The 25,705-nt window shown below is 42.2% G+C and overlaps 1 protein-coding gene across 3 annotated transcripts in view; it reads left to right on the top strand.

Moving 5' to 3' along the window:
* The window catches only part of FGF14 (fibroblast growth factor 14), a 393,310-nt gene that overhangs the window by 1,259 nt on the left and 366,346 nt on the right, over positions 1-25,705 (top strand). The window lies entirely within an intron of this gene.

Genomic DNA, 25,705 nt, shown 5'->3' with positions numbered 1-25,705 from the left:
GGGAGTGGACACTTGGGGCTTGTGCCCAGGAGGCAACTCAGCCAGCTATGCTGAGCGGCAGCAGCAGCATCGGCGGGTTGGCTGCGCTGCTCCTCAGCCTCTGCCTGCCGGGATGACCCCTCTGTGCACATGCCGGTGTCTCTGCGTCCGTCTCCATGTCTGCCTGGCAGTCGGGATCATGCGCTTCAGTTCAGCCCGGTTCCGAGGGGGAAACTTGCAGTACATTACATAAGAAATGCAAATGCAGGTGCTCTGGGCCGCCTGGTCTCCGGGGGTCACGCTGCTGCTGTTGCATCCCTCTTGCTCGGGGCGTCCGTGCGGCCAAGCCCGGGGCTTGGCGAGCAAGGTGGGCGATGAGGGATGGCAGGCGGGTGAGCCATGAGCTTTTCAGGGGAGATACCGGCCCTCCTCGCCGGCCTCCTGTCCCCCCGCCGCCGAGCTCGCTCCCCGAGGCCGGCAGGTTGTCTGCAAGTGCCTGGGGAGGCGAGAGCCGCCGGAGCCCAGGCTGTGAGGGGAGGGATGCTGTGAGGGGAGGGATGCCGTGTGTGCGCGCTGGTGTGTGCGTGTGTGTGTGTGTGTGTGTGTGCCGGCTGCCCTGCAGTGGCAGCTCCCGAGCAGAAGGCTCCTGACGCTGGCACTGCAGTGTAGTAGATCATAGGCTCTCGTTGCCTCTCTGACACCCCAACATCAACAAGCAGCAGCGCTGGCAGCCCTCACCCCTTTCCTCCCCGGCAGCCGGGGTGCCGCCACATGCTCTGCACAGTGCAGGTCTGGTGCAGAGCCGAGGTGGGCATCTCGGCGGATTTACCCCTCCCCGCCCCCGCCTTCAGTTTACCAGCTCGTCTCGCCCCTTTTCCCCCCGCCACTGCCGCAGCAGCGAAAAGCAGTCACTTCTTAGCATACCAAAGAGGCCGAAATACCCCGCCGGAGGCTGCGTTCACACTCCCGCAAAGTGCCCTTCGCTTCACTCGCCCCTTGGCGCTGCGACCAGCCAGGGGCTACTTCCTTGCCATGTGCCCCCAGGAGCGGGATGGGGTAGACAGAGGCAGGGCAGCCGGACGCTTTCTTGCAGCCCCTGGGGACGCCCCTCTCCCCCTGCCCGGGCCGCGCTCGGAGGGCCGTGACCGCGGGGGGAGAGCAGAGCCACGGCGTGGACCTGCCTGCCCTACCCTCCCTGCCCGCTGCCGCCACCCCACAGGGCCATGGTGCTCTGGGCAAGAGGCGATGCTCCGGAGGACGGGATTTTGGAAGTGGGGGGGTGGGTTGGTTTCTAGACCTCTCAGTTTGCATACCGGTGGGAGAGGCGTGTAGCCCCCCTCATCCTCCAACCCTACCCCAAGGACCCGTGTCCTTCCCTTGCGGAGGGGACGCTGTCTAAGCATCGGCCCCTGAAGCCAAGTCACGTACCTCGGAGTGCCAGGGGCCGCAGCACAGCTTTCCACCTCCCCGGGGACTTTGCTGCACTTACCTACTCCCTCTGCACGGGACGAGTGGATTTGGGTGGCAGGAGTGGCACAGCCACCCTGCCTGCGTAGGGCTGACCTGGCCTGAGGAGGGCTGACCCCCTCTCCTGAAGGAGTGGGGGGAGCCCGTCTAAGCAAGAGAGGTGAACGGGGAAAAGGGGATGGAGGGGCGGACTGGGGGTCTGGCAGGTACGAACCCCGCCGGCCAGGTCCGCAGTCTTGCTCCCGGCACGCACAGTTTGCGCTGCTCTGCTCCGGTCGGACGCGATCCCGGCGGAGCAGCCGGGACGCCGAGCCCAGCCGAGCCGTTCCCGGGAGCGCCGAGCTGCGGCTATCCGTCTGAGGAGGCTAATAATCCGCTTGGCCGGATTAGCTGGTAGCTCGGTCACAGGTGCTGTTGCTCTGACGGCAGATCATCTCCACCCAGGCTGTGGCAGCCCGCGGGAGGGCAGAGAGCCAGTGCCGTGATGCCCGACCTCCCCGGTGCCCCCGCGCTCCGGGCCCTGGGGCTCCCCCTCTGCGGGCAACTCGGCCGCGGGAGCCGGAGATCCCCATCCCCGCCGCGGCGTGGGGCTCCGCTACTCGCCCCCGGCCCCCTTTGCCCGCCAAACTTTTCAGGAACCGCTGGGCTTTTTAGTCTCAAAAGTCATCACATGAAAGAGTAGCTGCCGCTGATTCAACCGTGCGGAAAATCCAGCAGGTTAGGCAGCTAACGCTGGCTGTAATTGCAGTTTATTCAGCTATTTTCGGCCTGCTGCACTTTTTTTATCCCTTTCAAGAGCTGGTCTATTTCCAGAAACGGGACTGGGTGGCTCCTTTCCAAATATTCTCTGCTTTGCGTTTCCTCCCCACAGCTGGCTGCAGCGTGTGATGCCCCCCTTCCGGGCTCCCCTGCCATCCTCGGGCTCCTCAGGTGTCCCTGCCGGGATTACCGGCACCGATCAGAGCTCTAGAGTGGGAGGGGAGTGAGTGGGGCAGAGAAGGATGTAGTGTCCGACGGGCTGTGAGCAAATCTCTGGCAGGGTTGCATCAGGAGGCTTTGTTTTATCCATCATAGAAATGCAGCTGGCTGAAACACCTTGATTTCAAATTTTTTATCCTGGATAGAGGAGCTGCTTTTGATTGCTACAATTGTTTACCTCTTTACATTTCTTTATAAGGACAAAAACTTTGCAAATCAATAGGTGTGGTTGTGTTTTCAGCTACTGATTTTTTTTGAGTGTTCCTGAGTTTAATGGTACCAAAAGTAATGAAGCCCCACGTATCTGCAGTATCCTGTCCAGCATGAAAATATTTGCAGTGTGTCAGGTTCCTTGGGCCTCACTTGCTTTTGTAATTATTTCTATCTAACTCTGCCCTACCTGTTTGCTGTACACACACACAGGATTTCTCAAAGTGCAGGACAAAAGAGATTTTTTTTCTCACAAAGAGTTAAAAGCTGCTCCAGACCATATGCCCTGAGCCATGGCTTGCAATAATATGCCATCCTGGTGGCTTCCCAACCACCACCTCCAGGCTCTAAACTGGTATGTTTAGTTTGGGAATGGCTAAATCATGGGGACGATTTGGGGCCTGAGGAGAAATGTGGAAAGAGGTTATCTCTGGCTGCTTCTTGAAGCAAATCCAGCAATTCATTTCCCCAAATGACAGTTGTTTGGGTGCTTATGAGAGATGCTTTAGTTGGCTGGAATACTAGATGCCCCCATAGCAGGAACTGCTATCACATTTCACTCCTGGTGGCAACCCAACAGACAGGATAGATTGGGTTTCCTCTCCATTTACCTCCAAGGAGAGGCATCTTTCCAATGCAGTCAGGGTTGTTGACAGGAGAGTAGATGGAAAATGGCATTACTATAAATATGTCGCTGATAGAGGAATTTAGTTTAGGAAATGAGTATCAATCCCATATCAATCTCAAATACAAAGCCTATTTAAAAAGAAATACAGGCTGTGGCTGAACTGGAATCTCTGCATAGTCCCTTGTTAATTTCCTTCTCCATAACATAGATACACTGTTATTTCATGATTACTAACAATTTTGAAAAAGTTTCTAAGCACAGCCATGCAAGGATCTGTTTGAAATAGAAGCTTGGGTCCTGTCCATAAAATATACAGTATGTGTCTTTATCTGAATTCTATTTATCTGAATTCTATCTAAATTTCGTCTCCCTGCTACTTTTCTTACTCATAGAAAACAAACCTCCCACCAAAAGACAGAGGGTATTTTGCTTCAGTAAGACCTGCGGTATTGGGTCCTTGAAGTTTCTCTCATGTTGGTCTGAAAAGCAGCTCTGACTGCTTGAGTACGGTAATTCCTATAATGGTAATTGAGCCATGGTCTGTTTCTCTTGCTCAAATGTAAAATTGTCTATTTACATGTATTTCACCTTCTGAAGTTTTGTCCTCTATGGAATACATTTCCTGAATTTATACAAATTTAATTATTCTTGATCAAATTAAATTGCATATTCTACTTATTAAGGGGTGAAATTTATGCCTGCTCATGCATCTCCCTACTGTGATAAAATGTTTGCATCTAGTTCAATGTCTGCTAATGACAAGCCATTTATAAATGGATTCAAATATAAAAGGACGACTTAGGCTTAAGGAAAATACAAAAAATGTATTTACAGATACCATTGGTTTAAATATTTATGTGTATGTATTTTTCATTTGATTTTAATGTTTATCCTATGTAATCTTCTTGGATTATATAAAATATATTAATTTTAAGCTAAAATCCTATTGACTTCAAATCTAAATAAGGAATGATTTAGATAGTCAGAATTTGTCTCTTTGTAAAGGTTTTCTGTCCAGTAAATGCTTGTAAAAGTATAATCTGGAGAGGAGAGAGTTGCTTGAAACTGGAAAGCAGTTTTTCAAGAGAACTTCATAAATCCAAAGAAACAGAAATGAGGGCATTACACTGACTATGAGGTGGCATTTTGTAGCTGGTGTAGCTTCACTACTGAAGTTTTCATAGAAACACTCAACATGTAGGATGAAACACTGTGAGTCTGGAATGCAGTTGGATAAATGAAGTGGTTGTGTGCAAATTAATCTCTGCTGAATATTTACAGATGTTTGCCAAATGTTCCTGTGAGCAGTGAGTCCTACTGGAGCATGTTTCATTCAGTCAGTGATGATCTTGTTACTTTGGGAGCAGTGATTTGTTTCTTTACCTAATTCTGTTTTAGATGGCTTTTGTCATTTTGAACACACTGTTGCTTTCCTATGCCTTACTTTCCTGCTTGTTAGAAATCACAGGCGATGTCTGAGCATTGCACAAGTGTGCTGTTGGACCTTTTGTTTGTTTTTTGCATTTCAGTGAATGATAGCTTTTCAAAGATAAATTACTAGTTTACTGAACAACTTACTGAGTAGAAAAACATTGAATGATCTTAAAGTTTTACAATCTCTGTTGTGAAAAAAAATTGCTGAGGCGTAGCATGAAGCTTGATGTGCAGTTAATGCACCTGAGAGCTATTTGCCACTGTACAGAAACAGTATATGTGTGTATGCAGTAGAAAAACAGTGTGCCTGGAAATAAACTCTGCAGGACCGTGGCCAAGTTTTGTTCAGAAAGAGCCTGCTTCTTGCACAGAATGTGCTTCTACTGTGTTAACAAATGAAGCAACTGGGAAGGAACTATTTTTGTTGGAGATCAAGTGCTGAAAAGAGTATATTCATCTTTAGACAAAATATTAAAAAAAGGAGATATCGTGTTCTTGAACTGGATCTTTAGAGCCAACCAGAAGTACTGAAAATAATAATTACAAAGGGAACTGATGGTGTTTGGCACCATGAGGGACTGAACGCCCAGCAAGCAAAATGTAAGTAATGTATTCTTTTTAATATACTCCGCAGCAAAGGTAACTACAGTGTGAATAGCTAACAAATTTGTTATTCAAAACAGGAGCATGCTGACTCTGTAGAAGAACTTTTTGAGGGCAAAACCTCAACAATAATTAAGTGAAAGGCTTTTAATGAGTAGATGAAATGAAGGTTTGGTGTATCTGTAGCATACGCTGTTAGAAGCACTCACTTTAATAGTAGCAAGGAAAGTAAATAGTTGCTGATGAAAGAGCATTGAGAAGTCAGAATAATATCTGCAGTAATATTCAATGCATAATTCAGATGAATAACACCTTCGGCAGTAAAATTCAATGCACTAGTTTAGGTAATACTGTGTTGAACATAATATTTTAATAGTTTGTGAGTTAATATTGAATGGTTGTGTGGGTCAAAGGACAAAAGATGGCATGCAGTTGCTAGCAGAAATTGATAGTCTAATTTTAATGCCTGTATTTTGTATTTTCCCTCTGACACCTGCTTATTTTACTTTTAACTGGAAACAGCATGAGGAATTGCACTGAACAAGTTTTAACATTTGCATACAGAAGGCAGTGTCTTGGAAATTACGTGGCTTAATCTTTTTGTGGCACTAAAATGTACCTGGTCCCATCAGACAGTATAATCAAACCAAGGTTAAACATTTTAATTCAATTGGAATTGTTTTGACTTTTGCTCACAGACAGTGATACAAATAAAACGTAATCCTATAGGAAAAAAAATATTCTAAGGAGGTTCTCAAAAAGCCTGTATGTTACTGAACTGATAGAGGAATAGACTTTGCTGTTCACTGAAAATTCATCAAGTCATCCATGTTTTTTGTGTGTATGGTTTTGTCATCTGGAAAGATAAAAACACAGCGAGGATACAGAATGTGCAGGACTTGTGCCTTATCTTGAACGCGTCCTGTCTCCATCCCTGGACATTAGATGGTGCAAGCAAACATACATGATATGGGGCAAATCTAGGTTTGATCCTTCCCCTGATCCGTCCTCTCAGTTTTCAGCTGTCTCTTGTCTGTCTGAGGTCAGAGCTTGTATTCAGGCCACTGCATGTAGCAGCCTCTGAAAGAGCTACACAGCTGTACTTATCAAACTGCATTTCTGTTTTTGGGCATCAGAAAACTTTGCGTGGCAGTGAGCTGCACATGACCACGTGCTGTGTGGAACAGATGTAGAGGGGTTTGCACTTTTTATGGGTACTGCTTGATTATTCTGATGAAAAACAGAGGGTAACCCTGCTATTCCTGCCCTGTGTTTGTAATTAGCAATTACAGTGCTTTTCAGGTGAAAAACACTTCTTTCATGGTCTCTTCTTCCTTGAACTGCCCTGAAGTACTGTATATTTCTATCATCTCGGTTCCCCTGCAGTGTAGCTTGCTTGGCTGAGGATATAAGCTATCTTTGGCTTTGGAGGACACAAATAAGGCAGCAGCTGACACATCCCTTTGAACACTCTGCTTTCGTCCAGCCAAAAGGAGTTAATATCTATGGATTTTTGAGGCCTATGGGATAAGGAAAAATCTCCTGAAAAGGGCATGTTTTCACAAAGTCTCTTCCCTTGAGGGAAGAAGAAGGATATTGCTCCCTTGAAGAAGCTTTTAAAGAATTAAGCTCCAGTGTGACTGAAAACTAGAACTTTTTTACCATTGTTGAATGATTTGAACAGGAGAGAGCTTGCATATAAAAGCAAAGACTTCTGTTTACACATGAATCTCTTGGTTCTCACCAATGCTAGCTAAGGAAATACACAGGAATTTCATTGCCCTTTAATGAGGTTTGAGCCGAAAATGTTAATTTAAAGAAGTCAAGTTTGCCAGACTTGTTACTCTTTCAGTAAATGTATTTCTAAGCATGTCCTCCTACATTCAAACAAAATGTCCAGATTAAACAGTTTGCAGTTCATGCTTCTCATTAGAGCAGTGCATTATGGAGCATTACCATTTCTCAGTAGTTTCTACGCGTATTATCATTGCTGTATAGATACATTTATTGACATTGAATGAGATGAAGAGGAACTATTAGTGCAAAACATAGTGGAAAATATCGAAAAAGATGTAGAAAAATTATAGAACAGCAAAATGCTTAAAAAAATCAGTTAAATCATCAGTACAGTAGTATCTTAGAGAGTATCCTATCAGGAATATCTTACAAAGGCTTAAATTAATAGCAGTCCATATTAATTCATAGTGCTCATGATACAAAAAACCACTTTACTGTTCTGATTTTCTTCCAACTGGAAATTGCAAGTCAAACCCAGAATGCTAATAGTTCCTGAGAAATTGAACTTAAATGTGATTTAGGCCGATTATCCAACTGGGAGATCAACCCAAGATCTCAAATGTGAACTAACTTCAGGATGTCTAAAACCAAGGTGCAATTTTGTGGCTTGGGTTCTTCTAGCTTTCACTAAAATCTGTATTTTAAAGTAGAAGTAACAGGTGGATTAAAGTCAGTAAAGCTTGGCACCCCTGAGAGATTTCTTCCTAGCCCCTTGTTCTTATAAATCTGCACTCCCATGTGAAGGACACTTTCTGCCTCAAAAAATGTGGTTATGCAGAGTTTCAGTACCAATATTTTCTAGTCTCCTGGCTTTACTCAGATGTTTATTACCTCTACGAATATGACCTTGATCCATCCCAAACACTGTTGTTTCCATTATTTCCTCTCACATCGCTTTCAGTTCTTTTACCCTCTCCTTGTGCAAGCATCTCACTTTAGATAGTGTCTTTGAGGAAAATTACCTCTTAATTGTATTTCTTTCAGGAATTTTTAAGTTCTCTGCACCACTTTGAATAATTAGCTAATGGCCATGAGCAGAACGACTGCACAGATTTATTTTATTACTGAATATAATCAGAGGTCTTATTTTGTTTTCAAACTGGACTTTAAACTCTGATAATGTTTGTGAAGTCGTGAAAGTGTGAAAGAAAATTAAGCTGTCATAGTTTCCTGTGTATTACAAGTATGTGTAAAGTAAATCAGTTTATTCATGATAGGAGGAATTTTTAATCAAAGTAGTGGGGATAGAGTCATGATTTTCTGTTATAGTGTCTTTCCTCATTTCAATTCATCTTTGTGGTTTATAAGAAATGATGTATCTGAAGCATTACTGACATGAAGTGGAGATGAGCCCAGTGATCTGTGTGCTGCAGAAGATATTTTCTTCCCACTGGAGGTTTTCAATGAAAGTATGTATGAGAAGACATTGGCTTTTTTATCGCTTCAACATAATGCATGTTGGTTTTGATCATTGCCATGCACTATTGATGAAAACACAGTCTAGGCGGTTCCTCAAGAAACTAAGTCAATACAGTGGTCTCATTAAAAAAAAAAAGAAATGTCTTTAAGCATAATTAGAAAAAAATAATTGAACGTAAGACTATGAAGGTGAATTTCACGGTGTTTTGACTGTAGAGGTACTTAGTTAGGGCTGCTAAGATTCTCTTAGGTGCCGGATGAGAATGATTTTATTCCAGTTGTGCCAGCTGTTATGTGGGTGGAAGTGGAGATAGCAGTTTAGGACCTTATAACCATAGGAAAAGTAAGCTGTACATTGTGTAGGCTAGGTTAAAATCTTTTAACAAAATATCAGGAGAAACAGCAAAATGAGAGTTTGTTATGTTTACCAAAGCCCATCTGCCTTGGACTTCCATGGCTGTCTGGAGAAACTATGGTCTAGGTTGGCTGCCAAAAAGAACACTTGTGAATAGATTTAAGATAGAAGATGAGACGGTAAATACTAAGCCCTTGTAGTTACATATGCAGGTTAAGACATTGGGGGTGGAACTTGCTGAAGTTCGAACAAAAGTAAGTCAGAATGCGACGTTAGTACATTAGGTGAGATTTTTTTCAGAGGCTATGTGGATGATACATGAATAGTGTGGGATGCTTTCTCTCCCACTTATTCTCAGAGGGAGATGAAAAACCAGAATGATAAAAGAAATTATAAAGTAAATAATAAAGGTTTTAAAAGAATCTGTAGTCATTTAGACAGGTTAGTGATAGAGAGGCCTACAGGCAAGCAGAATTTAGAAATTGTTTAAGCTACTTATCAATCGAAGAGCAAATAGATCTGAAATTTAAGGACATTTTCATGGAAAACATCTATTTCTAGAAGTTCTTCTTTCCCAAGGACATATCAGACAGCTATGTTTGAGAGTCTAGCTTCTCTCAATTTATTCCATTTATAGCTATCTTGCTAAAGGTGAGATATCCTTGTAAACGTTGCTTTGCTATTATAAATGAAGGTGCTCCCACATTCTCATGAGTCTACCAGCTGTCACTGCACAGCTCTGAAGAAATGGCCTCCAGGGTGACCTTAGGCTGAGTGTCCAGTGCCTGCTGCCTGGCAGCCCTTGATGCTTTGGACCTGCATGGGTGTGTGGAGTCCTGTGTGTTCTCCAGCTTCCTGGGCTAACACCTGCCAGCCCACCTGCAAGAGAGATGGCACATGAGTTGGCTCATGAGGGTGGCCCTCAAGCTAAACTTAAGCAGCCAGTGTAGTTGCCACAGTAACTGCTGGGGAGAGGAAATGTATTATCCCCCTCCAAACTGATTTACAGCATAACTTTTAAAACCTAGAGATTGTGCTTCTACGGTTCTTAAACTTTGTAAATCTTTGTATCAGATGCCATGCACTGGGTGGTACAAACTATAGAAGGAGGGTGCTACAGGTTCAATATTAATTTGCCTTTTTCTTCTAGTAGCTGATTATGTTCAGTCAAACAGACTAAGAATGTCAGGTGTCATTCAGACCTTGTAGATGACCATAAATCTGCATCAAGAAGCCTACACTGGAGATCTTCAAGTAACTTCAAAGGGAGAGCAAGTCTCTTCTTCATGTTAACAGATGGCAAGTCAGAATTGTGAGTAAGAACTGTCCACCTTCAGTTTGGCACTGATGTCCTTCTCCCACCTTACACTCCTCCTAGTTGTTCAGGAACATAAGACTGAATTTATATTGCTTAATTAAAAAGAGACAGGGATTGATCCAAGTCCAAATAACTCAGGCTGTCTCATGTCCACACTACTTACAGTTACCATCCTCCCCAGCAGATTTGGCTTGGAGAGAGCTTGCTCAAGGGGTGCAAAACCACCTGGGACTTGAGGAAGAGTGTGGGTGACCAGGGGTCTAGCACTTCTTTAATTTAGCAGTCTAAACATAGCCAAAGAGGATCAGAAAAAACCTGTCACTCCCACCAAAGAAAGTTAAGGGAAGCTCTGCTTGCAGGGCGATTTACTTGTGCCCCCAGACTCAGAGGGGGACTGTACCCCCACTAATAACAGCATAACACCTTCCTGGCAGGACTGAGGGTATATTAGAGCTCCAGTGGAGAGGATAAATCCCAGCTTCATCCTTTGAATAAGGAGCACCTAGTAAGGGGATACCTATAGACTCTTAGTTAACCATGTGAAAAACTGGTGGAGGGAGGACACCACAGTACACCCACTTCAGAGTGAGTCTGGCAGCTGAGCAGCAGAGACCAGAGTCTGCAGGGGATGAATCATAATGAATTTCTGAGGAGGGTGAACCAGACAGGAAGGGATGCTCAACCTTGCTGGGGAAAGGAACAAGAAGAAGATGGAGCTTCAGGGTAAGGAAGAGCTGAAGGACAGGTGAATTCCTCTGTCTCTAAATAAAACCTTTTTTTCTACTGCTTCACTGACTTCCTTTCCTTATCACTGACCTTAGAGATCACCCCTTCATTTTTGCGAGCATGTGCAACAAAACTGGTCATCTAAGTAATGGTCTTTTTCACTGCACACCCACCTTCTTTTTGCTGAGATATATGGGCATCGACCTGCATTACTGCTGCATGTGCTTCTTGATCTTCCTTTAATTAAAGGTTATATATTTCTCCCCACATGACCACCAATCCCTCTCTTCCCTTATAGAGTTGTGCGGAGCTTGAGTAAAGAAACATTTTATTCTGATTTTTGTTGCTTTAAATATGTTGGTGGGCTACACCTGATCGTGATCTGTGAATTTAAAGGATCTGTCTTACAATCTGACTGTATGTGTATTTTTCTTAAATTAATGAAAATTAGAAAGCATAAAGCAGTTTGCATTTGGTTCTTGGTTTGCTTGTTGTTTTTTTTTGGTTTTTTTTTTTTTTTTTTTTTTTTTTTTTTTTTTTTTTTTTGTGTTTTTTTTTTTTAATAGTTTAAGGGAAAATCGGTTTATAGCATTTGAAATCCCTTGATTCTTTTCTTTGAGGATACAAAGGGTGTGTTTACTCTTGTACCTAATGCTAAATATGAGAAGGTTTAATTTAAATAGTGGATTCTCCTGTTTTCTTTAATTCCTTGAAACCCCCTTAAGGTGATTGTTCCTTTACAAGCTGAATATACAAGCTGAAGAAATCCAAGTATCACTGCTTGATTTGGGGCTAAGAAGGGTGTTGCATTTAACAAGAACAGAAATTGCAATGTTTTCATTACTTACAATAAAAGCAATTGTGAAAAGCTCTGATGATGGGACACAGTTATGTTTTGCCTTAAAATGAAGTGCAATGAGGAGCTGTGCTTGGGCTGTGAGCTTCTTAGAAAAAGCTGGGATTTCTGAAATTGCTCTAAACACTTTGTAAATTTGGAAGTTAAGTAAAATCATCTAAGCCAGTAAAGTCTTCTTATCAATAGGGAAATAAAAGACTTTCAGTATGAATAAGTTTTGTGTATTAGGTATTACGTATTAGGTATCTTGGAAACTGTTTCTTCTCTTAGTAGCATATTAATGTAACATGTCTAGAGCATTTCATGTGGCTTGGCAATTTAGACAACTTGGGCCAGACGATTTGCATTGAGGTTCTTTCCAGAAGTGAAAATATCTTTCCCCCTTCCAGGCTGAGGAAGTAAGTTTTTTTGTGTTTTCTCATTTAGAGTGGGTTTTTTTGGCATGCTAACTGAAAGGACCGCCTTTAATCCTTCTTCTGGAAGTTTCTTGCTATTTGTTTTATGCTGCAGTGCTCCATTGTCAGATTCAGTCATAAAGACCTCCAAAGAAGTGTTTTACAGGAGGATAAGGGAGCATGCTCTCCATGGGACCGTTTTTGTGATGGAGAGTGATCTTTGCTCTCAGAGGAAAATAAAGGGAGAGGTTTTTAGGCCTTGGCACACTGCTTTTGGTTTTTAAAATCTTGCTAGATTTAAATACTCAAATCCTTTCTTGCTAATCCACCACTCCGTGATCTCTGTAGGGAAAGCTCCTGTTTCTGTGGAAGACAATAATTTTCTTGTGCAGATTTAATAGTTCTCTGCTTAATCTACTATTGAATAATTCTTAGAACATCATCCTCAGTCTGCTTCATCTTCTTCAATTTTAACTTACAGTGACTAATTTACAGAACAAGCCTGTCTTCCTCAGTTTGCATTCAAGGGCATTAACTAATCTAGTTAACAAACTAATCTGGGTCTAGAGAAACCAAATAAAACAAGCAGCAAAGGAACAGTGGGGACCGAACTTTTGCCCCGACGTGGACATGATCCTCTTGGGTTTTCCTTTATAGAGAACTGAGCTTTTTCTCAGACTCACTAAATTCTTGGTTTTGTTACTGGTCGGTAAGGTACAGGCAACAGTGAAAAACAGAACAAACTGGAGGTTACAAAAATGGGTTTCAGAAGTGTTAATGTATCTTCAATGAAGGACCTAGAAGAAAATTTATAAAATGAAGGACTGACTTGGCAGGAATTTCTAATCCTTCTGAAAAATACTTCTAAAAAAAGGAATATCGGAGAATAAAAGTTCAAACTGCCTACATTGCAGTATACAAATTTGTAAGCAGGTCACCTGGTAGTCTCCTTGTCCCTGGTACATGGCACTAATGTTTTCTCCCTCAGGGGTGTGTACAGTATCCTAAGTCCCTGGCAGAGTGCTATCCTTTTTTTTTTTTTTTTAATAAATTCAGTACAGAACGATCTGATTAGTATAGAAATATGTGGCATCAGTAGATCTTAGCAGGACTTTTCAAAGAATAGCACAAAAACATATTAATTCTTTTGAAGTTAGATATAACAGTGAGTTTATAAACCTTCTGAAAGAACACTGGTAGAATGGCCAGAATGTAAAATGCTGCCCAGTGGCCTGCAGTACTCAATAACTATGAAATAAAGGTCCGTCACTGAAACAAAACATAACAGTTCTTCCTTTAAGTTGAGAGACATTCAACTTAGGAGGGCAGTTAAGCCAAAAAACTCCATTATACTAAACCCAGTGTTTGTGGTACCCTCTGTGAGCGCCTACTAAGACTTTTGAACTGGGAATACAATGACACAGGCAGCTAAGGCGGTGAAAGTGTTCTCTGTAGCAATGCTTCCTCACTACTTTCTCCTCCTCTGTGGGTACAATACAAAGCTCCTGTCAGTTCCCATCCTTTGCTATAGTGTGGGGCCTCAGCAGCGCTGTGTATTTCCATGTATTTAAAATCCTGATGGATTTTAAAAAGCCTGAGAACTCTGCTGTGCTCCATAAGTGATCTCATGGTCTTGCTCCTACGCTTCCCTTCAGTGACGAGAAGTAACTGGTGACTGCTTTCAACACCACAGTGGCAATGACCATCATCTTTCAAGTGCAGCTTGTGGCCCTGTCACCTGATGAGTTTCAGCATGGAGATTATTTCCTAACAGGAGAAACCTTTTCTATAGGAGTGAAGAGATTTTGAACTTTGAGTTTATGGTACTGTGGGGCAAATGCTGCCCTTCTGAGAACAAGATCTGCTCTGAACAAATTAGGGTGGGTTTGAATAACATATAGAAAGGAAAAAGGCTTCTGAAATTTCTCTAGAAAGAGCACAAGATCTGATTGCTATACCATCCAGCCTGTGTGCAGAGGGAGGGGTTTGTGTGAGTGGAGCAGAGGGGAAAAGAACAGAGCCACTGGTACCCAGATGTCCAGCAAAGGAGATTTGTGTTTTGTGATTGGGAATCAAAATTTTTGTGTCTTATTACTGACAGTTCATCTCTTCTATAAGAGGTGTAAAAAGAATGTTAGTTTTAATTTTGTTATAAAGAGCTTCTCTGCACTTCCATGGACTATACTGACAGTATTCACTGTGTACTCCTCTTCCTGCTCTTCCAGGCTCATGGGTACCATGAGATTATTAATACTTATAAAATGACCTATGTTTTGTTTCTTATTCATCGTACAGCAGCCATTTCAGTTGTGTCCACTCAACTTTACTCCATGTTTGACAATACTGTAATGAGGATTTAGAAAGATAATGTCTAAACAGAAGCCAAATAGTCATATTTATGATAGATGTACAAGGACCTGAAAGAACACTTACAGGACAATTTTAGTATTACAGCCCTGATATTTCATAATTCGGCATGTACAAAGAAGCATGAAGGATTTTCCAGTGGATGCTTAGATTTTGGGTTTTTTGCAGGCAATTTTTAGTTCAAAAGTTCTAGTGATAATTTGAGAAATAAATAGGCTAATACATTATACAAATTCCCATTCTGCTTTGACAGGTCTCAAAATGTCCTTAAAGGTAAAGTATAATGCTAATGGTGGGATCAGGCTCATGGCTTATTTCTCGTATTTTGGAATATCAGCTGTGTTACAAAAAATTCAATTTGTTTGGAGCATTCAGCTCCAGAACAAGGGTCTTTTGAGTAAGTGGGAACATTGCCCTTGGCTTGGATGAGTGTTGGGGAGAAAATTTCTATATGATTATTTAATAAATGAGATCCCTTCTGTTAGCAACAATGTGAAATGGAAGGCGCCACTTGCCTGTTTGGTTTTTATAGTTAATATTAGCATTTAGTTTCTTAACCAACATTACCTTGTAGTGTGTTGACCCTGTCCAGATGCCAGGTACCCTCTAAAGCCACTCTCTTAGTCTCCCTCTGCAGCTGGACAGAGGAGAGAAAAAAAATAGCTGAGGATTCATGAGCTGATACAAGAGCTGGGAGGAAGTCAGTTACTGATTACAGGCAAAACAGGGCAAAACAGACTCAAAGTGGGGATATTGATTAAATTTATTACTAACATGATAAGAGCAAAAGAGTGAGGAATAAAACAGTCTTAAAAATACCTTCCCCCCGTCCCTACTTCCTTCCATGTATTCCCTCCCTTCCCCCCAGCGGTGCAGGGGGACAGGGAATGGGGGTTACAGTCAGTTGTTGTTTCTACCGCTGCTTAGGGAGAGGAGTCCTCCTCCTGGTCCCATGGGGTTCCTTCCATGGGAGACAGTCCTTGGTGGACCTCTCCAGCTTGAGTACATCCCACAGGCAACAGTTCTTCCCAAACTGCCCCTGGGTCACTTCTCCATGGGGTGCAGTCCTTCACAAATGAGCTGCACCTAGGTGGGTCCCCCATAGGGCCACGAGTCCTGCCCAGGAAAAACCTACTCCAGCATGGGCTTCCCTCTCCATGGGCTGCAGGTCCCTAGCAGGACCCTGCTCCATCTTGGGTCTCCCACTGGGTCACAGCCTCCTTCCTGCATCCACCTGCTCCAGCATGGGCTCCTGCATGGGCTGCAGGGGGTCTCTGCACCCCGATGGTCCCCCATGGGCTGAAGGGGCACAGCTGCCCCACCATGGGCTGCACCACGGGCTGCAGGGGTCTCACTTCTGGTGCCTTCAGCACCTCCTGCCCCTCCTTCTGCACTGACCTTGGTGTCTGCATTGTTGTTCTCATGTTCTCACTCCACTCTTCACTGCCTGGAATTTCTTCTGCGCAACAATCTTCAGTTCTTAAATATGTTATCACAGAGGAGTTACTCTCTAAGAGCTTGATGCCTTTCTTATATTGCGGTGCCAAAAGCTGCACACAATATTCAAGGTAAGGCTGCCCCAGTGCAGAGCAGAGCAGGACAGTCACCTCTGATTTTCTGGTGATGCTTTGCCTGATGTCCCCAGGATATGGCCCTCCTGGCTGCCAGGGCACTGCTGACTCACATTTATCTTGCTATTGACCAGGACCAGGACCCCCAGGTCTATGGTACTGTGGTACTAATTTCCAGCATCTCATTCCCCATTCTGTCTGTACATCTGGAGCTGCCCTGTCCCAGGTTCAGAAGGCACTTTCCCTTGTTGAACTTCATATAGTTAGTGATTGCCCAGACCTCTGATTTTTGGAGGTCTCTCTGTAGGGTCCTCCTGCCTTTGAGTGAGTCAACAGCTCCTCCCAATTTTTATCATCTGCAGGCTTGTTTAGTATCCCTTCCAGTCCTGCATCCAAGTGTTCCTGCAAAGAATCCAGTTGTTTGTTTAATCCTTTAGAAAGTAAGAAATTATTATTTCTGTAGTTTGTTTGTTTGTTTTGTTTGGGTTTTTTTGTTTGTTTCTTTTTTTTTGGTGTTTGGTTTTTTTTGGTGTTTTTTTTTTGCTTTGCTCTTGGGTACTGGAACAAAAGTGTTGCAAATTGCCTTTTTTCCTTCTCCATAGGTTTGGACTCTTCCTAGCAGTTATTGTACCACCACAAGAAGCTTAAATAAGGACTGATTTTACTGTATCAACCGAGTCACAATAAAACATGTTCATACTAAGCTGCATGCTGCACAACCCGAGCCACCTTATCAGGTCTCAGGCTGCAGTTCTGAAGAACTGTGCATGCAAAGAGGGGACACAAGAACCACTGAAATTGCTGAGCCAAATTTGTCACTCATGCAAATAAGTGAAATCACATTGACTTGTTAAGGATTTTCTCTTTATAAACTGACATTAAATGCTGTATAGTTTTTCTAAACTATCCAGTTAGGGAGTGGTCCAGTGACCTAATGTAACACATAATTAAATAACAAAATGCAGCCATATATATAGGGGCAGCAAACATATGCATGTCAGAGAGGACAAGCCACTTAAGAAATAAAATTAAAGATTTTTGAGGTATTTTTGTTGCCTAAACTAAGGAAAATGTACACATCTATTAAGCAGCATGAAAGCAGATGAGAAGTGGATTCTAATAAATTTCTTTCATTATTACTATTTTAACTTAAGATGATTTTATTTATATAAATGGGAAAATACTTTGGTAGGAACTGCACTTGCAGTAGAAAATAAGGAAATTATTCCATCTTAGCCTTTGAAAAGCTAGGAATTACTCACTGTTTACTCTAACTAACCTTGATCCTAAGTAAATGTCTATGTTATTCTTCATTGGTCTTTGAAATTGTTCCAGAGGTAACAGGAAGGTAACTCTTCATTTGTCTTATCTGTGGCTTGTTCTCTCTTATTAACTAAATAGGTCACAATACCTATAGGTGGAAACACTGAAGTCATGGTCATATACTTTTTCACTTTTAGAAGGAAGATTGGAAACCTGTCTTGCTTGAAATGTTTTTTCAGGGACAAAAAGGATTACAAAAATATCATAATACAGTTAAAACAGAGTTTCAAATGGTCATTCTTCTTCACCCCAAGACCCAACAGTACTTACTGTCCCCACGGTGCTTTCTGTTCAAATTCAACTTCTCCCTGGGCTGTGATAAAGGATAAGATCGAGTGCCTCTGCTTTATTGACATAATATTGCCACGGTCATGAAAAAAAAGCACTAAATATAGATGCTGACTATGCCAGATACATCTGAAGAAAATCCCTGTACAATAATATGCACTCATTTAAATGGTACTGTTCATATGGTAAGGGTGAAATTATACTTTAGTTCTGCACTTGGCATACCAAGGACAAAGCAGTGCTTAGCTGATTCCCTCCCTTGTCTTCCTGCAGATTGTCTGGCACAAACTTATTTCTTTTATTCTGTGCATAGAGGGATGTCAAGGAGGTTGATTCTTGACAGGGTGGGAAAGGCCCACCTGCAGTAGCCAGAACGCTAGAGGTAGAGCTGCAAGATGTAGAATAATATCCTATTTCTTCCAGTTACAACAAATCATCTCTGGTGTCACATAGACTGCTGCAATACTGCTGATTAAAAAGGCACCTACATCACAGATTCCTAATGGCATGTGGGACACAACTGCAAAGCCAGTACTCTGCTTTAATACAGATAGCAATTAAAATTGACAACTCCACCTCGTTTTTTTTTGTAATGTCTTTTCATAGTGCAGTTAGATGCTTCCTGCTCCTCATTCATTTGTCCTTATGCTGTAACAGAGAGTTATACTTAATCTGCAGTTAAAGATTCCTCCTTTCCTCATTTCCTCTGCTCATATACACTACTGTCAAATGTTGCAGAAACTAAAATGACAAGTTACAGGATGTTATTTCAAATATTTGACAAATATTGACTTCTGACTTCAAATGACTACTACTTGTGGGTGTAAGCAGGTAGATGAATGTTGAGGACTTCTAGCATCTTTCCTCTCAGAATTTGAGCTGTAACTCACATAAAGTTGCTAAAATACAGTATTTACACAAGAGGAATCTATATTACCTATTCTACTGTACTTTGAGCATCTGTTCAAAGCTGGATGTGGTTGATATCCAGATGACTTGGATGCAGCACGTGCACTGTAGACAGAAACACCAGGTTGTATTTTAGACTGTTGTTCCTTGAGCGAGGGCAACTCTGGCAATCAACAAGGTGAGGGACCAAAGGACCACCTCCTTCCTGATGCAGAATTGAGATAACTCCTTTTTCTAATATTTCTGCTGTTTTCTTTTAAGATCAGTTCTTTGACTATGGTTATGGTATGAAGCTGATGCATGGGCATATGATTGTAAATAAACTTCTTCACTACAGACATTCATTCCTTGTCCAGCTGCCGAGTTTCCTGATTCAGGTTAAAAATGCTGTTCAACATTGACCCCAGGGGGCTGAGATGATGGTGGAAGAACAAAGAAAAGAAATCATGCCCCAGTTCCTTTGGCTGAAACCTTCCCTCTATGAACACGAGAAAGAAAATTGCCCAGGAGTCATAAGGGTCTCTCTATCTGATGTGGGGACAATGTTGACAGTTCTCCTATGTTTAAGCTGCTGGATCTGCAGCAAGACACCAACAGCCTCAGGAGAAAAATTAGCCAAACCCTCACCATAGAAAGCATCTCAGCTGATGAAAACTGAAAGGGTTTCTTTCACATCAGTGATGCTGTGGAGATTTGCTTCTGTCACAACAGCACTTACTTCTTAGGAAGGACTGCCACATAATATAATATCTGAAACAAGTGCATTACCTTTTTTTCTGTATGACTAGAAGTAATCAAAAGTGCTTCAAAATATTTTGCAACTGTAGTGATTTTAAGGAGAAAGGAGTAGAAGGTTTTCACTGCTTTCATTGATAATTCCAAGCACTGTATAATACTATTTCTAAGAACACAAATTTATTTTCAATGCCTTAACATTAAAAACATTCTTGGCTCACTAGTCTTCATACTCTGGCATCCAGATATCTGAAATAAAGTAAATAGCTTCCAGGGATGTGAGGCAGGTTAAATGCAGTGCATATAATCACAGTGCTTGCTTTCAGCTTGTTTTTTTGCTGTTTGACAATATTTGTCAATACATCATTAAAACAAACAAAAAATTAAAATTCATTAAAAGGAGCTGCAGAATCAAGCATTCAAATGTTAGGTCTAATTGACTTTAGAAAGCTGTAATGCTTTAACTCCTGCAGCAGAATTAAATCCTTTAGTTTTAGGGTGTTGTACCAGGGAAGGAATAAGCAGCCCACGTATAAAGCATCCTCTGGTTGGTAGAGCAGTTAACTTGCTTCTTAACTAGTCTCCATTATATGTATTAATTTTGTTCAACTAGGGCTTTAATTACTTGATTGCCTGTTGGTTTTTATTCTTTGTCTTCACTGCCTGAGCGCTGAGCTGTGCCTGAGCACTGGAGCTGCGCAGTAGGGAGTACCTCACAGGCAGCTTGGAAAAGGGGTTAGAAGCAACCAGAGAGAAAATCCTCCCTGCTCACCAATCAAAATCCTGGGCTGAAGCATGGACAGCACAGCCAGAGATTGTAGCTGCTAAATTCTAGTAAGTCTATTATAAAAACATAGTCTGAGGTTTTCTGTGGTGCTTTTACAGACGTCTACTCTGCTTCACGGATGCACTAGATCTTTTCAGAGAAATGACTGAGAGTTTTTTTAAATATGGGCAAGACGTTTCCAGAGAGCTCAAGCTGACACTACTAAGTCTCAGGAGGACTTATTAGCTCAGGTGTGATTAGAAATCAAGCTGTCTGTGTGTACTTGTGCTGCACAGTGGCCAAGTGAATAATGTTTCCTATTACGTGGTGTACTGAAGAGTGCAATACATAAACATGCAGGTAGCTCCAGCCAAAGCTGTCTGGACCCATCTGAAACTGGTGGTCATCTGGAGCTAAAAAATCCCTCATGAATGCAAACTGATGCCAAGTACTTCACAGCGTCTTTTTACTGGTGAGAACAACTGGAGAGAGGACATGTCCTCTCCACATGCAGAAAGTAGTTAATGTAGGTGCCAGTTCCTTACCATGAGTTCAGTGTCCAAACCCCTTTCAGGGTTGAGAGCTGCCACTTAGTTAACTACAGAGGCACTGAGGACTTTGACAAGAGAAATGGTTACAGTTGCTGTTTGAATTTACAGCTACTGTTCGTAAACTGGCAAAAGTATGCAGGATCCATAGTTCCTTGTTTCCCAGATTTTCTTTTTTTTCCCTATTGTTTCCTGTTTTATCACTTATAAGTCAACATGACCAGGCACTGACAAGTGTTTTCTTTGTGGCAAAACTTTATGCTCTGTTTTTATGAACTGAAGCATAAAGTTTCATCATAGAGAAAATGAACTATGGCAACCATGTTATTTAAGGCTGTAAGAGGATAATAAAAAATAAAAGGTGGTGTTTCACTGCAGAAGTGGATGGATCTTATTTGTGACACTGGGAATTGCTTATTACTTTGGGTTTCCTACACTCAAATAGGAAGTCTTTCTGGAAGGCTTATTTTTGTCATTTAACCATAGAATTGTAGAATGTGCTGAGTTGGAAGAGAACCATCAGGATCATCAAGTCCAGCTCCTGACCCTGCATAGGACAGCCCCAATAATCAAACGATGTGCCTGTGTCCACTGTCCATATGCTTCTTGAACAGGCTTAGTGCTGTGACCACTTGCCTGGGGAGCCTGTTCCAGTGCTCAACCACCCTCTGGATAAAGAACCTTTTCCTGACATCTAACCTGAAGCTCCCCTGAGTCAGCTTCCTGCCATTTCCTTGAGTCCTTTCAGTGGCCATGAGAGTGAAGAGATAGGTACCTGCCCCTCTGTGAGGATGTCAAAGACCACAATGAGGTCTTCCCTCAGTCTCCTCCAGGCTGAACAAACCAAGAGACCTCAACCACTCCTCATACGGCTTCTCCTCTAGACCCTTCACTATCCATGTGGTCATCCTTTGGATACTCTAACAGCTTAATGACTAACTGCTTAATGTTTGTCAAATGTACTTAAGCACCTCTGTATTGAAATACTGAAACAAAATCAGTGTAGCCACTGCAACCTTTCCCTTTGTGCACTTTCTGAAATAAAGCCTGGGTTTTCCACTGTTGTTCTTTTCAGCAGGTGTTATACAAACACACCCAGGACATTGTACAGAATTCCTGAAATAAAGTTTAAATTTTTTTTAAACTGTTGTTGCTTCAGTGCTCAGATATTCACATTAAGCAAAATACAGCATTAAAAACTGCCTGAAATATTGTAAAAAAAAATTTAACCAATTTGATACAGCTTTTTTCATAGTAGTATTTGGAAGTCTACATAATGCACGTTTAAGGAATAAAGAATATATACCTTTGGAAGCATAAGAGAAGGGAAAGGAGAGCTTTTAGTTTTAGCTCATATACACAGGTGTGCATACTTTGTTTTGTGTTGATTGCCTATTGGCTTTTATTCTTTGTCTTCACTGCCTGAGCACGAAACTTTGCCTGAGCACTGGAGCTGTGCAGTAGGGACATGTGCTGGAGAGTCTGCTCATTAAGCCATAGGTGCCAGGAAGGCACTGAGGAAGGTGGAGTGAATGTGAGATGAAGGTAGGTGGTTGTATCTTGCTGGAAGCTTCTGACTGTTGTGAGGGCTCAGTGACTGGGAAGATGGCTCAAGAGGGCTTACTCATGCCTGATTAGGAAGAAATTTCTGAGATGGGGTTGAGCTGGGTTTGAAGAGTATTGTCATGTGCAGTAGCTTGGCAGGTAAAGATGCAGACTGGGTCCTTCTTCTCGAGATGAAAGTGTTTGTTCTTCATTACTTGACTTCACTGGGGAAACTAAATGGGTTGGGTGGTCCCACATGACCGCTGGGTGCAAGGGGCTGAGTTGTGAGCTGAGAATGCCATATGAAATGGATGTTTGGCAGCCCTGGCCACAGCCTAAAATACAACGTTTGTCATTCAGGCCTTCACAGGTAAAGGTGAAACAGCAGCACCTCAGATCCAAATTCTTCTTCAGGGTCAGAAAAGTGACCCCCAGCTCTCCTACCTCAATCTTCCTGCAATGTCCTGGTTTCCAGTTCCAGAAAGTATAACCCAGTCAGTCTGGCAAACATGAAAATCTTATCCAAGTTCTCTACAGCTCTTACATTCTAGCCTGGATGGCAATTACTTTTTTGGCCTTTGGCACACCAGCTGTGCAGGTGAGCCAGAGCAGGTCTCCCATCTGTGCCTAGATCTGTAACATCCTGGCTCCTTTCCTATATGGTGATCTCAGTACTTTGAACTCAGGTTAGGGGCATGTAGGGGTTATATAAAAATGCCCCTGAGGCTGACTTCCATAAGCTTCGATTAACCAGTTTGAAGCCTTCTCTTCTAGATATTTTCTGGAGAAGTAGGTGGAAGGGAAGTGTTCTATTTCATTCTCTGGCTGCTTAAATAAAGATGAAGCTGGCAAATTCCTTTTTCACTCCTATTACTGTTTTTCTCTTTTTGCTCATAACTCCCAAGCAATGTGAAATAAAATGTTACAGTTTCAAAGGAAAATTGGATTATACTCACTTGGAGGGAGGGAAGGAAGAAGAAAACAGGCTTTATATTTTGACAGAATTCAATCCAGACTTTAAAAAAAATAAAATGAATAATTTTGCAATATTTTGTAAGACTATGTTTTCTAAAGACACAGCTAATCAGATATGCATGCAAATTTAACACGGGTTGCCAACTCCCATGAATTTTTTTTTTCTTTTTTTTGCTACAATTATGCGGCGTAAAAATTGGCCTCTTGTGAGAACTTGCTGACAGCTCAGCAGTTCTGCTTCAGTGCTGGCTGCAGAGGGTGGGATGGCTGCCAGTGCAGGAGAGTGGAAGATGGCTTTGGACTGTCATGAAGAATGCTTTCAGCTAAGGCAGGTGTTGCACAGCCTGCACCGGTTTCTGCTGTCCCAGGAGTGCCTGTGGGGCAAATGGAGAAGCCTGCTGCATCTCATCACCCACCCTTTCCCTTTGCATAGGGTGAAGTGGGAGAAAGAGAAGCAAAGGAGAACATGTAACAGATGCCCAGAATCTCTGTATTTCCCTGTTTTGCTCCCCATGTGCATGCAGTCAGATCCCAGAGGGGAAAAGGTGAGGTGTGGAAGGGGGTAAGAACATTTTGGAAATAATATCCATGGGGTAAGAAAGCTGGTCATCTTGTCCTTGAATTGGGCACACTGTGTGGAGGAAAAGGAGGGCAGAATTTTTTAAAGAGATGAGAAGCTGGGCAAAAGCAGTGCCCAATGATAGAATTCATCTCTATCATGGCCTTGGGGGGCAACAGGCGGCAGAACATGCAGGAAGGAGGCAGTGGAAGTTCTACCTTTTCACAGAAGCAGAAATATGGAGACCTCTGTGGAAGGCTTTCCTCAAACCCTTCAAACAAAAAAGAGATGACCCTTCCAAAGAATGGGTAAAGCCAAGATAAGACTACGCTAATCAGTGTTGTGACTGATTTTGCTTTTGTGGGTTATAATCTTGTGGGGTTGGCTATGCTATGTGTGCATATATATGTATACCCCCTTTATAATTTGAGAAAATTTGCAAACTGAAAGAAAATGAGACTCAATAAAGCATTTTAGAGTGTTTATCCATTTCTGTGATATTTAAGTGCTGAAGTGGTAGCTATACCTTTATTAATTTGATCCTTCATTTATTTGGATTTTTGACAAAATACCTAATTTACCCTTCTGGATATTAGTCTACTGATATTAACAATCCTATGCACAAATTTATTGCATTTAGAAGACAGGTATGCTCTCATTCATTTTTCTGTTATATTCATTATTCTGTTACATATTTTTATTTCAAGACAAGAGCAAATCTTAGTTAGCCAGTATTATTACCTTTAGTAAATTCTGATGAATGGCTATGCAAGCCAGCATAGTCTGTACAGAGATTTGGCCAATAAAAGTGATTTGATTTGTGCCAAATGATGTCTGGAAGACAGATACTATGGCCTCACTTGTCTCATTATAGGATCCCACCAGGTTCAGTGGTCAGACTGGAAAATTCAAACCATGGTAGACAGCCCATAGAACCAGCTGAAATGAAGAAAACTTGTCATTTTTAGCAGTCTGCAAATATGTGGGAGTGAGAGCTAGATGGTAAACAACTTGGAGTAATGCTAGGCTGACTTCTTTACTGCTGTGCACCAGCGTGATGCCTCCTGCATTTGTGCAAAGCACAAATACCAGATCTGATCTGTCTGCTTATTGCACTCTTGTTTTGCACGGTTGTGAACTGTGTGAGTTATGGGATGAGGGCTGGAGACTGAAACAGCATATGGGCTGGAGGTGGGCCCCAAGGCCCCAAGGCAGACTGTCTTCATTGCCTTGTGGTACTGTCATCTTCAACCTGACACTGTTCCCCCAAGCCTGTGGGGTGGAGGCTGGATGTGTAGTACAGCATCTGCAGCACCATGCTCTCGTGTCAGGCTCAGAGCCCACGTTATGCCCAACCTGGAGCTGTTATGCCTCCTGAGCCTCTACCTAGTAGGGAACATCCCATTATGTCAGCTTTTCGGGTGTTGCAGAGGAGCGTTGTCACATGTTGCAACCGAAGTGGTGAGATTTGTTGCTCGAGTTATAATTCCTGAAGTGTGAATGTTTTCAAGTGCTAATTTTAACTTAAAGACCAAAAATTTGAAGACTATTTCTGACATAAAGACTTGATTGTCTGTGCTGGGAAACTAAAGATGGATACAGTCAAAGGACGTTACAAATACAGTGTGCCTATTCTAACTGCTCACTTTCTATTTTGATAATGTAGTGAGTGTTCAACCTAGGTGATTTGTATTGTAAGGGAATGTTGACTTTTTTTGCAAGTTATAATTGAAATTAAAAAGAGAGAGATGTAAAACCTCACTTTGTAGTAGGTGTGTGGTTATATTACGGCTTGAAAAAAGAAATGGTCCAGAAAATCATGACTGGTATTGCAGCCCTTGTATATGTTTTAATAGGGTCTTTGAGGGCAGACAGCATATCAAAGCTGATGAATACAAAATGGATCACTTATGTATTTGCTATGAATTTATTAACACTAAGTGTGTGTCATGGC

This window comes from Myiozetetes cayanensis, unplaced genomic scaffold, assembly GCF_022539395.1.
Source record: "Myiozetetes cayanensis isolate MyiCay16 unplaced genomic scaffold, myiCay2020 scf5-8, whole genome shotgun sequence".
NCBI classification, from domain to species: domain Eukaryota; kingdom Metazoa; phylum Chordata; class Aves; order Passeriformes; family Tyrannidae; genus Myiozetetes; species Myiozetetes cayanensis.
Note: the sequence above shows the minus strand (reverse complement) of the source record. Positions and strands in the feature narration are given on the sequence as shown.